Below are 16,121 nucleotides of genomic sequence, written 5' to 3'. Positions count from 1 at the left end.
GTTCAGCCATATTTTATGCTGCTCCCTCAGCCCTGTGGGCCATAAGCGGAGCTCTAGCAGTCTGAGTTCTTCCCTCTCCCGCAGCTGCGGTAGTTCTTGCTCAGAGCACTGAGCTAGGCCCGCGTCCTGCACCCAGGCGGCTCCGTCTCCACACTTCTCTCTTCCCTCCTCCCCTGCTCAAGTGATTTGCCCACCTTTAGATGAATTCAGTAGTGGGCCTCTTTGTCTTGCCTGTCTGCTGTTCAGGGAGTCCTTTGTGGAGTTATCATTGTTCGATTAGTTGTATTCCAGGAGAGCTTTACAGAGGCTCGCCTCATGCCGCCATTTTGATGACATCCAAAATCCAGAGTCTTATAACATAACCCAAATGATCAATATCAGGAATGAAATGAGGGATATAATTATAACCCTGCAGATATCAAAAGGATAATAAGGGAATACTACAAACAACTTTACACATAAAAAATTTGACAATTTTGATGAGTTGGACCACTTTCCTGTAAAACACAAAATGCCAGAACTCATTCAATACAAAATGGAGTATTTGAATAGCCTTATAACTATAAAAGAAATTGAATTAATAATTTAAGAAATTCCAGAAAAGAAATGTTCTGTATTTTGACTGTGCCAATGTCAATATCCAGCTTATGATATTGCATTATAATTTTGCAAAATGTTTCCATTGGGGAAACTGAGTAAAGGGTATGTAGGATTTCTGTTTTATTTCTTGCAAATGTATGTGAATAAAAAAAAACTCAAATAAAAAGTTTAATTTCAAAATTTATCTCAAATTAATTGTCATTCTAAGTAATGATAAATTAAATTAATAGCATAAATTTTAATATCGTCATATTATGTAATGCCAATATTCAAACAAATATAAAAACATTTTATTTGTATGCAGAGTCTCCAGTATTTTTTAGCTTGAACACAAATATATATTTAAATTTTATTTTATTAAATTTATTGGGGTGACAATTGTTAGTAAAACTACACAAATATATATTTAGTTCTATCAGAACAGTAAGAACACTGTACAAAATTGTCTTTATTGAACTTCTCACACACACACACACACACACACACACACACACATGCTAAACATTCTATATTCAGCTGAGGACTAAGAAAAAGATTGAAATGAAATATGAGTAAAACTACAGATTGTCATATTTCCCCCTTTCTTTGTGTGGTTTCATTGTGGTAAGAACACCTAACATGAGATCTTCCCTCTTAACAAATTAGTAAGTGCATAATACATTATTGTTAGCTATAGGTACAATGTCATACAGCAGATCTCTAGAGCTGATGCATCTTGCTTCATTGAAATTCTGTGCCTTTTGATTGGTAACTCCCTGTTTTCCCTCTACCAGCCCTGGCAACCACCATTCCACTCTTTGATTCTATGAATTTGATTATTTTAGATATCTTATTTAAGTGAGATCATATATTATTTGTCTTCCTGTGACTGGCTTATTTTTAGCATAACGCCATCCATGTTGCCACATGTTGCAGAATTTCTTTGTTTTTTAAGGCTATATTACACTCGTATACCACATTTTCTTTGTTCATCTTTCCATGGGCAGTTAGATTGTTTCCACATCTTGGCTATTGTGAATAGTACTTCAGTGAAAATGTGAGTGCAGACATCTCTTTGAGATCTTGATTTCAAATCTTTTGTGTAAATAGTCAAAAGAGGGATCGCTGGGTATTTTTAATTTTTGAGGAACCTCCATACTGTATGAAAAAAATGCTCAATATTAATCAACTAATCATTGGGGAAAGGCAAATCAAGACTGTAATGAGATATCACCTCATTACTGTCAGGAAGAGGTAGTTATCAAAAAAAACAGCAAAAGATAACACGTGTAGGTGAGAATGTGCAGAAATTGAAACACTGTTGATGGGAATGAGAAATGTGGTTCAGCCACTATGGAAAAGTATGTGCTATCATTTCCAGCATAAATGAGTGACTAATGCAAGAAAGTATTGTGAGTTAGAAAGGGTTCCTTAGGAATTTGAGGTTGTTAGAACACTGTTACTTTCTTTGCACGTCTGAAGCAAGATCTGGTTTGAATAAAAAGCATGGTCTCTTACAACTCTCAGCCCCCTATTTAGCAGTCATAGACATATGGCTCAAGAGCCCATAACCCCCAAGGACTTATTGTCTGTGAGAGTTCATGGAGACTTGTCACAACATTGAATAGCATTGTTGGATATTGTGAGTGAGAACCAGGAGGGGTCAAGTCTAACTCTTACGCTGTTCTCTGTTGCAGATGTTCTAATTCACTGATATTATTTTACAGTAAAATTCTATGAAACAAATGTTTGAAATATATTATGAGACAGTGTTACTACTCATAGAAGAGGGTTGAGTGAAAGTACAAGTATATGTTTTGAGTAAGACAGATTGTATTATGTGGATAAAAGAACAATGTAGGAATAAATAAAAAATGAATATGTAGTGCCTGTTGGGGAATAGTGACACGTTTAGTATTACATTGATTGCCTATAGACGGCAATAGTTGCTGGATTATTAGGCAGAGTAAGTGTGCAGCTTATGTACTAGCAATAAAAGGACTTGCTAATAAATAAATAAGAAAAGTTCATTATGAACAAAATCTTTTTTTGAAATAGTAATCATAAAATCTAAGGAAAAGCAGTAACTTTCTGCAATCATATATTATGTGTCATGTTTTAAATATAACACTGTATTTTAACTTTAAAAATTGATGGATAGACACAAGAATCCTTTTTTTTTTTTGGTGTGGGGGGGTGTTCCCAAAGGTTTTAATCCAGTTCAGAATCAAGAGAAAGATACAGGATTAACTGGAGGAAGCCATAAGGAGATGATTTTTATTTAAGGCAAGAAGAATTTATACTGATCAGAGCTGTTCAAAGCTTGTGTGTGCTGCTTCAGGAATTCTGACATTTTGACTTCCTAAGTCCAAAGGTAGCAAATATGTGTGTGAGAATATATATATATATATATATATATATATATATATATATATGAGAATATATATATATGTATATATATATATACACATACATATATATGTATGTATATATATGTATATATATAGTAAAAATGGCACTATAAAATATATATGAGTATGTGTGTGTGTGTGTGTGTATATATATATACACACATATGCACGTGCACACACACACACACACACACACACTTTTAGACTAATATATGTCGAGTCACCTGGAAAACACACTCTGATATGAAGATTGAAGTAAAGTTTACTGGGGAATATTCTTCAGAAACAAGATACATAAGGGACCAAGAAAACAGAACTGAGCTAAGAGAGAAGGTGAAATGCAGTGTAATTTCAACTGAGGCCTCAGCTAATCTCATAGGAGCACATCCAAACTGGGATGAAACTTTGGCAACATATAGTATAAAGGGGCAATCCTTTTGTACCTCACCACAATCAACAGTTAAATACCCAGAGCAGGGATATGCCCTTGGTTTTGGCTGTTCTCTTCACCTTGGTTAATTCATGGGGCTGGTCTTAGTAAGGAGACCTCAGCAGCCAGCACTCCTGGAAGTTGGGGAAATAGTGCCTCAGTCATGACGGGGGATCTGAATAGCACAAAATGGCATCCCACTGAGCCATTCAGATACCACACTTGCTTTCTAAAGTAAGTTTACCCCATCTAGGAACAGATCCTTCAAGATTCTAAATGATTTCTTTTCATGGGGAAACTTACATAAAGTAGGAGGAAGTATAGCCTCAGCTGCTGTAGCTGCTCCGAGGGCTTCAATTAATATTCACTATCCCTTTCTCCTCTGCTTTCTATCTCCCCGTCACCTTCAGTTAGCATCTCCAACTAGTTTTCGAGGATTATCTAATGGCATGATTCAGACTTACATTTACTAAGGGGTTCAAGATCACGTTCACCAACATCCTTCTATGGTTCTGGCTGCTGTACTTTTATACTGTACTTTATCTGTCATCTAAATTAAGGAAAGAAATACCAAGAGATACCCCAATTGTCTCCCTGGATAGCAATTGTATCTCTCCTGTCCCCTTCCACCAATGTGGAACATCAACCTTATCTTATGAAGACTAGGGTCATTTACCCATACCTGGAAGGTGACTCCATTCCTTGTTTGTTAGTCTCATGGCACAAGGAGCCCAAAAGAGCAAGAGCAGTTATAGCTAAAATTTAATTGGGATTCTCCCTGGGTGCTCTGGGGGAAGCATTTCTCCTCTGGAGACTTCTAAAACCAAAGGTCTTTGAGTTGAAGAAACAAGAAGCACAAACTCTGCTATCGAATCATTAGGAGTGTTGGGAAGTGGAGCCACTCCTACTTCCATCCATAATTCCAGGACTCATGTGTTTTACCTATTGGGGAAATAGCACCATGAAATGGTTATTGATTTAGGGTATAGCCTACATCTTAGAGATCGGAGTGCCATTTTTACAAAGTATGATATCCAAACTGGCACCTCTGCTGTACCTTCAAAATGTTCATTGTTCTTCCAGATTGGCAGCCTTTGTATTGCAGTATATGTTAGAACTGGTAGATTTTATGATCATATATCCCCATTCCTACATATGCTCTTTTGTAAAGTGGATGCCTTGGTTGATGCAATATTACACGGGAATCATAGTAGGTGACGGTATATATTCCCTTTGATAGTGTACTTGTATATGTCTTGTGGATAGGAAATAAATGTAAATTTAACCCAGAATATCTATTTATTTCAGTATGTTTACTCACTGTCCCTTCCAGAGTAGAAGGGATCTTGTGTAATCAACATCCCTGCAAGTACCTTGGTGTTCTCCTCTAAAGATAATGTTTTATCAAGGGCTCAATATTGGTCTCAATGATAAATTGGACATTTGACTGTGCAATTGTCAAATTGACTTAGATATATCCGGCTTTGTGAATACTTGATAAACATTTTTCGGTTCATTCTTTAATAACCATGCCCTGAAAATCAGAGGATCTAGCTCTGAGAAAGCTGACACAGAACCAATTGTTCTAGTAAAAATAGGCAGGAAGAATATTAAATTCCCAAAGAAACTAAAAATCAAATCTAGAGGATAGATTAGTCAAAAGAAATTCAGTGGTAATGTTTGGAGTGAAATGCTTTCTGATGCATGAAATAAACATTTCTTCTGTCTCTCTTAAAAAAAGAAAAAAAGTATTTATCAAAACCTTTACTCCATACTAATATTTATGGTATATATTTTCTTGTGGAATACCAAGTAGGGCTTTTTCCTGCTTAAGGCTAGCTTTAAGCAAAAATAGTGTTGTCACAACAGAGAGTACATTTCACTACACTTACATACAAAATATTGAATGTCACCATCTCATAAACACATTTTGACAGCATTTAATAACTTGACTTTATATTCTGGGAAGAAAGGTACTATATCTTCTTCATTGTTTTATCTACCTTGCTCGCTGGACTAGGTTAAGGGTGTTTAAGGTGTTTTGGGGAGCAGGTAGGTGGAAGTGGTGGGGAGACAAAATTGGGGAACCTTGGAACTTGGTCATTTATGGTTAAGGAGCGTCAACCCCAGATCTTTCTGGACAACGAACCCTTTGCTTCTGAAAGGATCCAGATGTTCGAGTTCCAGTTATGTGCTGTCTTTTGGTTCCATGTGTTTGTTTGGGGGTGGGGGCAAGACTTTCATTCTGGGTGCCACTGAAGGTCAGAATTACCTCCTCCATGCATGCCTCAGTTATATGACTTGCAGTTTTGGTCTGTGGTCTCTGAAAAGCAACTCAGTATCTTATTAAATAGGATAGGACCATTCTGAGCCGGTTCTGCAGCCACAGCTCCTTTTCCGTTATTATTGACCAGTCTTTTCATTTTGTGGGGGGAGTAAAATCTTATCATATAAAACAATTAAACCTTTACTTAATAAGCTTTTAGGAATCAAAATGCTTATAATTAACTATTCTCACCACGACACTTTATTCATTAAATAAACATGTATTCAGTGTTTACTAACTGTAAAACCCTGGGGTATAGAAAGGAGTAACGTATTTTTAAAAACAAGCACTAGAGGTCCAACCCAAGATGACAACATAGGAAGTTCAAGAATTCACCTCCTCCCATTGACACAATGAATCTTCAGCTACACACAGGGAAATTACTTCTGAAAGAAATCCAGAACTAATCAAGCAACTCCTACATATCAAGCAAATGAGAAAATACTCACATGACCTATGTTGAAATGTGTAGGCAAGGCTGACACTCTCGCCATAAACCCCAACCTTGGAACAGTGACATACAATGGGAAGGTAACTCAACAACTCCCAGCTTCTCCTTGAGGGGCAAAGGGTTTGGACCTAATATCTAGCACCCCAACTTTTAAGACTTCTACCTGAAGCACAGCCCTCAAAATACCTAGCTCTGAAAACCAATGAGGCTTGCACCCATGAGAACCACAAGACTATAGCAGACAAAGAAGCAGTTCTTAACAGGCTATCAGGGGACTCAGCACAGAGTTGATAGAAACACTAATCTCCCAAGATTTCTCAAAAAGAGGACTGTTTCCATACATTAAAAGCTGCTGCTTAAGGATCAGTCTTCTAATTTAGCAGGCATCTATAGAATGACTGTGATCCTCCCTGAAGATCTAGGTGGCCTATTGGTGTCGTTTCCCTGTTCTCTCTCAGATGCTAGAGTCTCCCTGACAGAAACTTGTGCACATGTCTTGTATTCCAGCTTTGGTGGCTGCCACCAGGGGATGCATCCCTTGGTCAACTGGTTCAGGGGGCAGCTATTCTCTGGTCCCACAGGACTGAAGCAAATAAAGAAGCTGTTCTTAACCAGCTATACCCCAGGGCTTAATGCAGAGAGAAGCAGACAGAAACTTCTATCTCCCAGTCTTTCCCTGAAAGAGGCCTATTTGCATACTTTAAAAGACACTGCCTAAGCGTCTGGCTTTCATTCAGCCTGAATCTAGGTGCTGACTGAGATCCTACCTCTTGGGAGACTAACAGGTCTTGGCACACCCTCAACTACTGGGAGCCACTAAGAACAAAGAAAGTAGCTGGGAAAATTACAAAGGAGAGAGAATCAAGAGCATGGGCCAGCCTGAATAAAAAGGTTCATCTCCTACAATGAGACCACTCTGTCAAGACTGGAAGAGGTGATTGTTATATCAAATGTGTAGAAACTAACTCAAAAAGCCAAAAAAAAAAAAAAGAAAGAAAGAAAGAAAAGAAACAGAAGAATATGTTCTAAACAAAAGTAAATGATAAAACTTCAGAAATGGATCTTAATGAAATCTCAATAAGTGATTACCTCACAAAGACTTTAAAGGACAAAAGTATTAAAAACAAGTATAGTAAAATAAAATAAAATAAAGTAAATTGTGGCATCAAAAGAACAAAATATTTGAGGGGCAGTAGAAACATAAAGCTTAAGCCTTCATTTGAAATTAAGTTATTATAAGATTAAAATAGGTTATTGTAAATGTAAAATGTTTTATGTAAACTTTATGGGAACCACAAAGCAAAACCTATAGTAGGTACACAAAATATAGAAAAGAATATAAGCATGCCACTATAGAAAATCATCAAATCATAAAGGAAGATAGCAAGAGAAGAAGAAACAAAAGGAATTACAAAACAGCTAGTAAACAATTAACAAAATAGCAATAATAAGGCCATATCTATCACTAATTACTTTAAAAGTAAATGGACTAAATTATCTGATCAAAAGACATAGAGTGGCTGAATGAATTGAGAAACTAAACCCAATTATATACTGCCTACAAGAGATTCACTTCACCTTAAAGGCACATACAGACTGGAAAAAAAAAGAAAAGAAAAGAAACATTCCATGTGAAATCAAAAGAAAGCAGGAGAGGATTATATATACCGGGGGTGACAGGAAAACGTATACAGGTGTACACTTTGGTCAACATTACTCAATCAGTAGTTCACCATAATCAGAGATGTCTGGACACTGATGGTAACCATTTTGAGCACCTCTTGTAATTGCAGAAGTCAAACGTGAGTTGTATTCATCTTTTGTTATCAGTGTATATTGAGCATTACAATTTTAAAAGTTTTTCCTTTCTTAAAATATATATATATATATATATATATATATATATATATATAATCTTAAGCAAACACTGTAAGAGACAAAGAAGGTCAGTATATGACAAAGGGGTCAGTCTATCAAGAGGATATAACATTTCTAAATATGCATGCACTCAACTTAGGTGCAAATATTTACTGATCTGAACAGAGAAATAGAATAGTAGAGGACTTCAGTATACCACTTTCAACAATGGATAGATCATCCAGACAGAAAATCAATAAGGGAACATTAGACTTAAATTACATATTTAACCATATATACTTAACCAACATTTATTAAATATGCCATCCAACAGCACTAGGATACACATTCTTCTCAGGAAGTGTGATGTCTCAGCTTTGTTATTTCTCAAGACTTATTTGGGTATTTGGGGTCTTCTGTGGTTCCCTGTGAATCAAAGTGGTTAATACCCACAATAGCTATAGTATTCACTCAATTCAATAGCAAATAAAAATTTATTTTAAAAGGGCAGAGGGATTGAATTGACATGTTCTAAAGAAGACATCCACATGGCCAATAGGTACTAGAAAAGGTGCTCAATATCATTAATGATCAGAGAAATGTAAATCAAACCCACAATGAGACACCATCTCACATTTATTAGAAGTGGCTATTATCAAAGTGACAAGAGATGACAAATGCTGATGAGCATGTGGAGGAAAGGGAACCCTTGTGCACTGTTGGTAGGAATGTAAACTGCTAGAGCCACTATGGAAAAATTAAAAATATAATTTAGAAAATTAAAAATAGAACTACTTTATGAGCCAGCAATCCTGTTTCTGGGAATATATCTAAAGAAAATGAAATCCTTAAGTCAAAACTATATCTGTACCCCTATGTTCATTGCAGCCTCATTTACAAAAGACAAGATATGGAAACAACTTAGGTGTCCACTGACAGATGAAATGGATAAAGAAATATAAATGGAATATTATTCAGCTGTAAAAAGAAGGAAATTCTGCCATTTGTGACATCTATGAGCCTTGAGATCATAATGCTAAGTGAAATAAGACAGAAAAATAAATACTGCATAGTATGACATATATGTGAAATCTGAAAAAAAATTAAACTCTTAGAAACAATGCAGAGAAGTGGTTGTAGAGGTTGGGTGTTGGGGAAATAAGGAGAGAATGATAAAATGGTACCTACAACCTTTCAGCTATAAGAGGAAAAAGGTCTGAGGAACTAATGTAAAGCATGGTGACTACAGTTGGTAACACTATTGTATAACTGGAATTTGCTAAGAGAGTAGAACTTAAACATTATCACACATTAAAAGTATGTATGTGTGAGGTGATAGAAAATTAATGAGATAGTGAAAATTCTTTCACAATGTATACATATATCAAATCACCATAATTACATTTTAAATATCTTATGATTTCATGTGTCAATTATACTTCAAAAAACCTGAAATTTAAAAAAGGAAAAATAAAAAAACTCTCAAAACAAAACCCTGCCTCATAGTGCTGACATAGTACACTCAATTATGAAATTCCATTTTTGTGTTAATGTATTTTCATGGGTATATATACATATAAATCTTCCATTAAATTCTCAGTGATGAGGTATATCATTACTTGTTCTTTTGCCCTTCCCTCGATATCTAGTTGTGTCTAATAACTCATTGAATGAATGGAATTAATATTAAAATAACCCATTTAATTATTACCACATTTACTTCTCAAAAAGATTGGTGACTACATGATTAAAAATATTTACTAATATGAGATATCAAATAGCTCTCAAATTTGAGGTAGCCATATTGACTTTGTGTGTTACATACATGAGGCTGGCCCAATTTGATATAATAAGGAGAGAAAATTCAGAAATTGTCTAAGAGAGAACATAATCTTTATCAATGCTTTTAACTACTTTGGACTTAAATTATCTGTACTGTTTATGGAAATTTCAAAGGGAACACTTTGCCATGTAACTTATTGATAAATTCATCCTCATCAGTATCATTTCTTTTCATTTGATTTTTCCTGCAGTTAGAGATAGAATAATAATATCTACCATTTCCTTTCAATGCTAGTTTAATTAACATATAACATTGGAAAGATAATCGTATCTGTGAAAATAAAAATGAAACTATTCTCTAAATTAAATATCTTCTCACTAATAAAAATATCTATTGTTCTCATACATCTCAATAGCAAGAAAACAAACAGATTTTTAAAAAATGGGCAGAAGAACTGAACTGATATTTTCCCAAGGATACTCAAATAGCCAACAGATAGACATATGAAAAGGTGCTCAATATCACTAATTCTCAGGGAAATGCAAATTACAACCACAAGAGGATATCACCTCCTACCTATTAAGATAGCTTTTATCAAAAAGGTGAATGACAATCTTTTGTTGAGCGTATGGAGAAGAGGGGACGCTTGTACACTGTTGCTGGGGATGCAAATCGGTACAGCCACTGTACACAACTTTATACAGGTTCATCAAAAAATTAAAAATTAAACTATTATATGATCCAGCAATTCCTCTTCTGGGTATATAACCAAAGGAAATGAAACCAATACCTGAAAGAAATAACAGTACTGCCATGTTCATTGCAGCTTTATTCACAATAGCCAAGATGTGGAAATAACTCAAATGTCTGTGAACAGATGAATGGATAGAGAAATTGTGGAAATATGTATATATCCATATATATATACACACACATATATACGTCTATATAGGTCACTATATATGTGTGTGTATATATACATATATACATATATATGTATGTATATATATATATTCATATATATATATATATATGTATATATATGTATATATATACACTGGGGATGCCAAAAAAATGTATTCAAGTGGACGTGTTGGTCAACGTTGCTCAAACAGTAGTTCGCCATAATCAGAAGTGTCTGGACGCTGATGGTAACAACTTTGAGCACCTCTTGTGATTGCAGAAGTCAAACGTGACTTATATTCATCTTTTGTTATCATAACAAAAGGTGAACACAAGTCATGTGGGTACATTGTAAGGAGAGCGTTACATTTGTGATAACATGGATGAAACTGAAGGACATTATGCTAAATGAAATAAGCCAGACAAAGAAAAACAAATACTGCTCGAGTTTACTTTTATATGGATCTAAAATAGTTGAACACAAACAAGTAAAGAGTAAAACGGTGGTTGCCAAAGTGAGAGGCGGGGGTGCAGAATGGGAAGATGTTGGTCAAATGGTATTTGCAGTTGCAGTTATGTCGGATGATTAAGTCTAGAGATCTAATGAATGGTTGATGATTATATTTGATACTATATTATATACTGAAAATTTTCTAAGAGAGTAGATTTCAGGCGCTCTCACCACAGTCAAAAAATGGTAAATGTGTAATAAGATGGATATGTTAATTAGCTTTACATAGTAATTATTTCACTAAAATTCAAAATATCATGTTTTACACCGTAAATATATACAATGTTTATTAAAATCTCAAAATGAATAAAAATGTGTTTTGATTTTATTTTCAAATGTATGTTGAAAATTCATCTTTCAAGTGAAAACTATGGTTTAAAATTATTTTAGTAAAGTGAAATTCAGTACCACAAATATCCTTTACATGGTTCTGACTAACTAGCATAAAGGAGTCATTGATATGCAAGACCTGTACTGTGGAGTTTACACCATCTGTAAAGCATAAAAAGTAGTTTAGTTATAGCATTATGTATTTGAAACTGTAATTTTAGTTTAGTATATTTTTCATTCCACAAATTTGAAGTACAAAAGAGAAAGGAATAATGATGAAATCATGAGGCTCTCAACACAACAAGCAAGTTGTAAATTCTCCAATTAGCAATAATTGCACAATCAGCACTTACTCTATACTTGAAACAAATGCCTCTTTAAAGAAACTACAATTTAAATATTCCTCATATAAATGTACAAAACAACACTATCTCAAAAGGAAATAAAATAAAAACATACTGACAGCTGAGGTAATTGCTGTGTTCAAGTTATCTATTTTTACTTTAAAAACATATGCCCTACTTACTTATTCCCATCTCCAAAGATGAAAAAAACCATATATATATATATTTTTGCATTTTTCAATTGAAGCCATGCTCACTTACGTTGAAGAGAATAATAGACAAATCTCATAATATTGAGGGAAAATAGAATAAATATACATTAAATAATCTCAATTTTTAGCATAATTAATGTATTTGTGCTACTGTATTTTCTACCAAAATTTCTAAGAAAAGGACAAAATATTCATAGCTTGACATTTTGGCTGTTGGAAAATGCAAAAATGAATACATTTTAAATAGTAGTTTGTTTCTTAGCTGTATTTTATTTCTTATTACTCTTTTTTCATTCATTAATTCATCAGATATATACGGAAGATCCAGGCTTTTTTTATTTTTAACCAATTATAGATTTATAGGAAGTTACAATAATATGTACATAGAGTAGATGTCAGTGAAAATGGCATAGTAGGGAACTCCAAAAATCGGTCTCATCAGCAAAAACAATGGATAAACCGGCAAAAACTGTCAGAATCAAAACTGGCAAAAACTGTCAGCTTTCTTGACACTGTGGGTTCTATGCAAAAGCTTAGACCAATCAGGGAATGCTTAATAAAGAAAAACAAAACGGAACAAAACAAATAAAACTACTAAATCTCAGTAAGAGAGCTTTGTACCATTTTAATTTATATGTTGATCTCATCCCCTGACCCCCACCTTGGTAGTGGTCTTGAAGATACCAGTAGGCATTCCTGGTACAAGTGTCTACTACCAGAGAGAGTAGAGTGGACTTTACTCTCAAAGAATTGTGCTTGTTCATTTGACCTGTCTGGTGGCTCCCTGAAGGTCTGGTCTGAAAGGCTTGTATCTATTTGCCTAACTCAGTACTCTACTAGAGCTGAGGGGACTACAAGGTAGCATTTGTCAAATTTATTTAAAGGCAAATGTAATATTGTGACGAGAGATAACAGTTGGAGCAAGAGATAAACTAATCAAAAGTGAAACATAGAATTACCCTGCATTTCCACTCCCAGGTATTCCCAAAAGATTTGAAAACATGTTAAGCAAAAGAAGCATTTGTATATAAATATCTATGGTAGCATTATTAATAATAGCCAAAAAGTGAAAGCAATACAAATGTCCATCATCTGATTAATGGATAAATGAAAGTGGTATATACATTTAATAAAATATTGTTTGGTCATAAAAAAGAATGAAGTATTAATACATGCTATAACAAGGATGAACCTTGAAATCCTTATGCTAAATAAAATAAGACAGACATGAAAGGCTACATATAGTATACGGTATAATTCTATTTATATGAATTGTCTAGAATAGGCAACTCCATAGAGACAGAAAGATTAGTCACTAGAGGGTGGAGAAGGGGAAAATGAGGAGTGACTACCTAATAGACATGGAGTTTCCTTTTACGGTGATAAAAATATTCTGCAATTAGATAGTAGTGATGATTTCTCAACACTGTGAATATTCTAAAAGCCACTGAATTGTACACTTTAAAATGGTTAAAGGGTACATTTTATGTTATGTCAATTAAATCACATACACATGTATGTGTGCACATGCACACACACACACACACACACACACACACACACAAGTGAAATGGCTCTGGGACATGGATGGAAGCACAAGCTGTTCAGTCTATGACTTCCTGCTATATTCCAGGTGGTAGGGACACTGGGATACCTTAAATCTTTGCCTAAGTCTGTGCCAATATGTAAAGACCCTTCCCCCAAATTTGTCCTTAGTTTTTGCAATGTGCAATTCAGCATTGTTTAATGCAGTTACTTCATTTCTGTCTATACATATCACACAGAAGTTTCATCCAACCTATTTGACATTGAGTTTCCACATTAGGTTCTCAACAAGTACTCACTGAATAAAGAAATATAAAATAGGAGGAAAAAATGTACAAAGATAGCCAGTATATGCTTCATCCAATTTCCCACAGTGGTAACATCTTGTGTAGTTATAGTACAATAGCAAAATGAGGAAATCGACATTGATAAAATGCATAGATTTTATTCAGATTTCACTAATCTTACATGCACTCATTGTGTGTATAGTTCTATGTAATTTTAATACATATGTAAATTTCTGCAAGTACCACCACTATTATAATAACAAACATTATTTTGTAGCCACATCCAAGTTCCTTTATCCACATCTTTTTCTCCTGTGTGGATCCTGTCTGATAAATACTGCCTCCCAAGAACATGTGAAAATATGTTGGAGGAGTACCCAATAGTTGGAAAAAATTATCCAAGAAAATGTCCTTAAGGAGCTGGTATCTGAGCTGAATCTTCAATGATAAAATGTTTGTAGAATGCTTTGTGAAGCTCCCAACATTACTAAAAAACATTTAAAATGAGTATTTTTTCAGGTTTGCTTGTGTTGCCACTGCTGTTATAGCTATTTTTGTTATTATTATTATTATTGTGATGAAGAATCAGGAATTAGACAGCTAAAAGAGTTCTGCGAGTGGAGAATGTGGTAATTCCAGGGAAGCAATATTGGTGAACAAAAAAGCATATGGAACATATAGAAACATCTAGAGCATAACACAACAAATGGAAAGTAGTTCAGTATAGCTGGGCTTCAAAATAGAGTAGGAAAAATTTAAGGAAGTGAGGACACAGTAGCATTTGTGGGTTATGATAATATGTTTGTATTTAGTTCTGAAAAGGATAAGAAGCTAGTAAACTGATGGATGATTCTCCTTTCTGAGCAATCTCTCCAATGGTAATCTAGTTGTGTATTAGAGGGAGACAAATGTAGATTTTGGTTGACCAGTGATGAGTCTGTGCAATTTCAGATGAGAGAAAAAGGTGGTGTGATCTGACCTGGTGAGAGTGAGCATGGGGAGAAAAGAATGAATTTGGTAGTAGAGTTGACAGATTTGGTGATTGATTTGATATAGAGGGAGGGAAAAAAATAAAAATAAAAATAAAGATGGAATTACCTGCAAAGCTAGATTTCTGGCAAAGTGTGTGGATGGCAGTGCCCAGTGATCAGCACACTGGTTCTGAAAAGAAAAACAGAGCCAGAGTAAGATTGTTAGTTAAGTTTAGAAGATGTTGTGAGTTTTAGTCCATTGGGTTGCTAAAATAAAATGCTACACTGGGTGGCTTATAAACAACAAAATGTTTTGGCTCAAAGTTCTGAAGGCTAGAAATCAGAAATCATGGCTCCAGCATGGTCAAGTGAAGGCCCTCTTTTGAGTCACACACTTCTCCCTGCATCCTCACATGGAGGAAGAGAGCACTCTGCAGCCTTTCTTTATAAGGCACTAATCCCATTCATGAGGGTTCCACCCCATGACCTAATCACCTCCCAAAGGCATCACCTTCTAATACTATCACACTGAACATTAGGACTTCAACATACGAATTTTGAGGGGACAGAGACATTCAGATGATCGCTATGTGTTTTAAATACCTATCTTAAATAAGTTTCATATAAGTAGCAAAAAAATAAACTCTATGTAAATAAGCTCTATATAAGTAGCAAGTATTTTTCATTGTTACATCTCCCAAAACTACTATTTAATCAGGCAGAGAACAATAATACAGAACTGTTTATGTAATGAAAGATGTTTGGCTATGAAAGAATGAATGTATTATAAATTTCTAACAAATAATAGATGTTCCCCAAGAAGATTTAGGACAAATAGAGTAGGTTTGATAAATAGGAAGAAAAAAAAAAAATCCTCGGCCGGCCCAGTGGCTCAGGTGGTTGGAGCTTTGTGCTCCTAACTCCGAAGGCTGCCGGTTCGATTCCCACATGGGCCAGTGGGCTCTCAACCACTAGGTTTCCAGTTCAACTCCTTGAGTCCCACAAGGGATGGTGGGCTCCGCCCCCACAACTAAGATTGAACACAGCATCTTGAGCTGAGCTGCCTCCCGGATGGCTCAGTTGGTTGGAGGGCATCCTCTCAACCACAAGGTTGCCAGTTCAATTCCTCGAGTCCCACAAGGGATGGTGGGCTGTGCCCCCTGCAACTAGCAATGACAACT

The sequence above is a fragment of the Rhinolophus sinicus genome, linkage group LG06 (genome assembly GCF_036562045.2).
Source record: "Rhinolophus sinicus isolate RSC01 linkage group LG06, ASM3656204v1, whole genome shotgun sequence".
Lineage (NCBI taxonomy): Eukaryota > Metazoa > Chordata > Mammalia > Chiroptera > Rhinolophidae > Rhinolophus > Rhinolophus sinicus.
Note: the sequence above shows the minus strand (reverse complement) of the source record.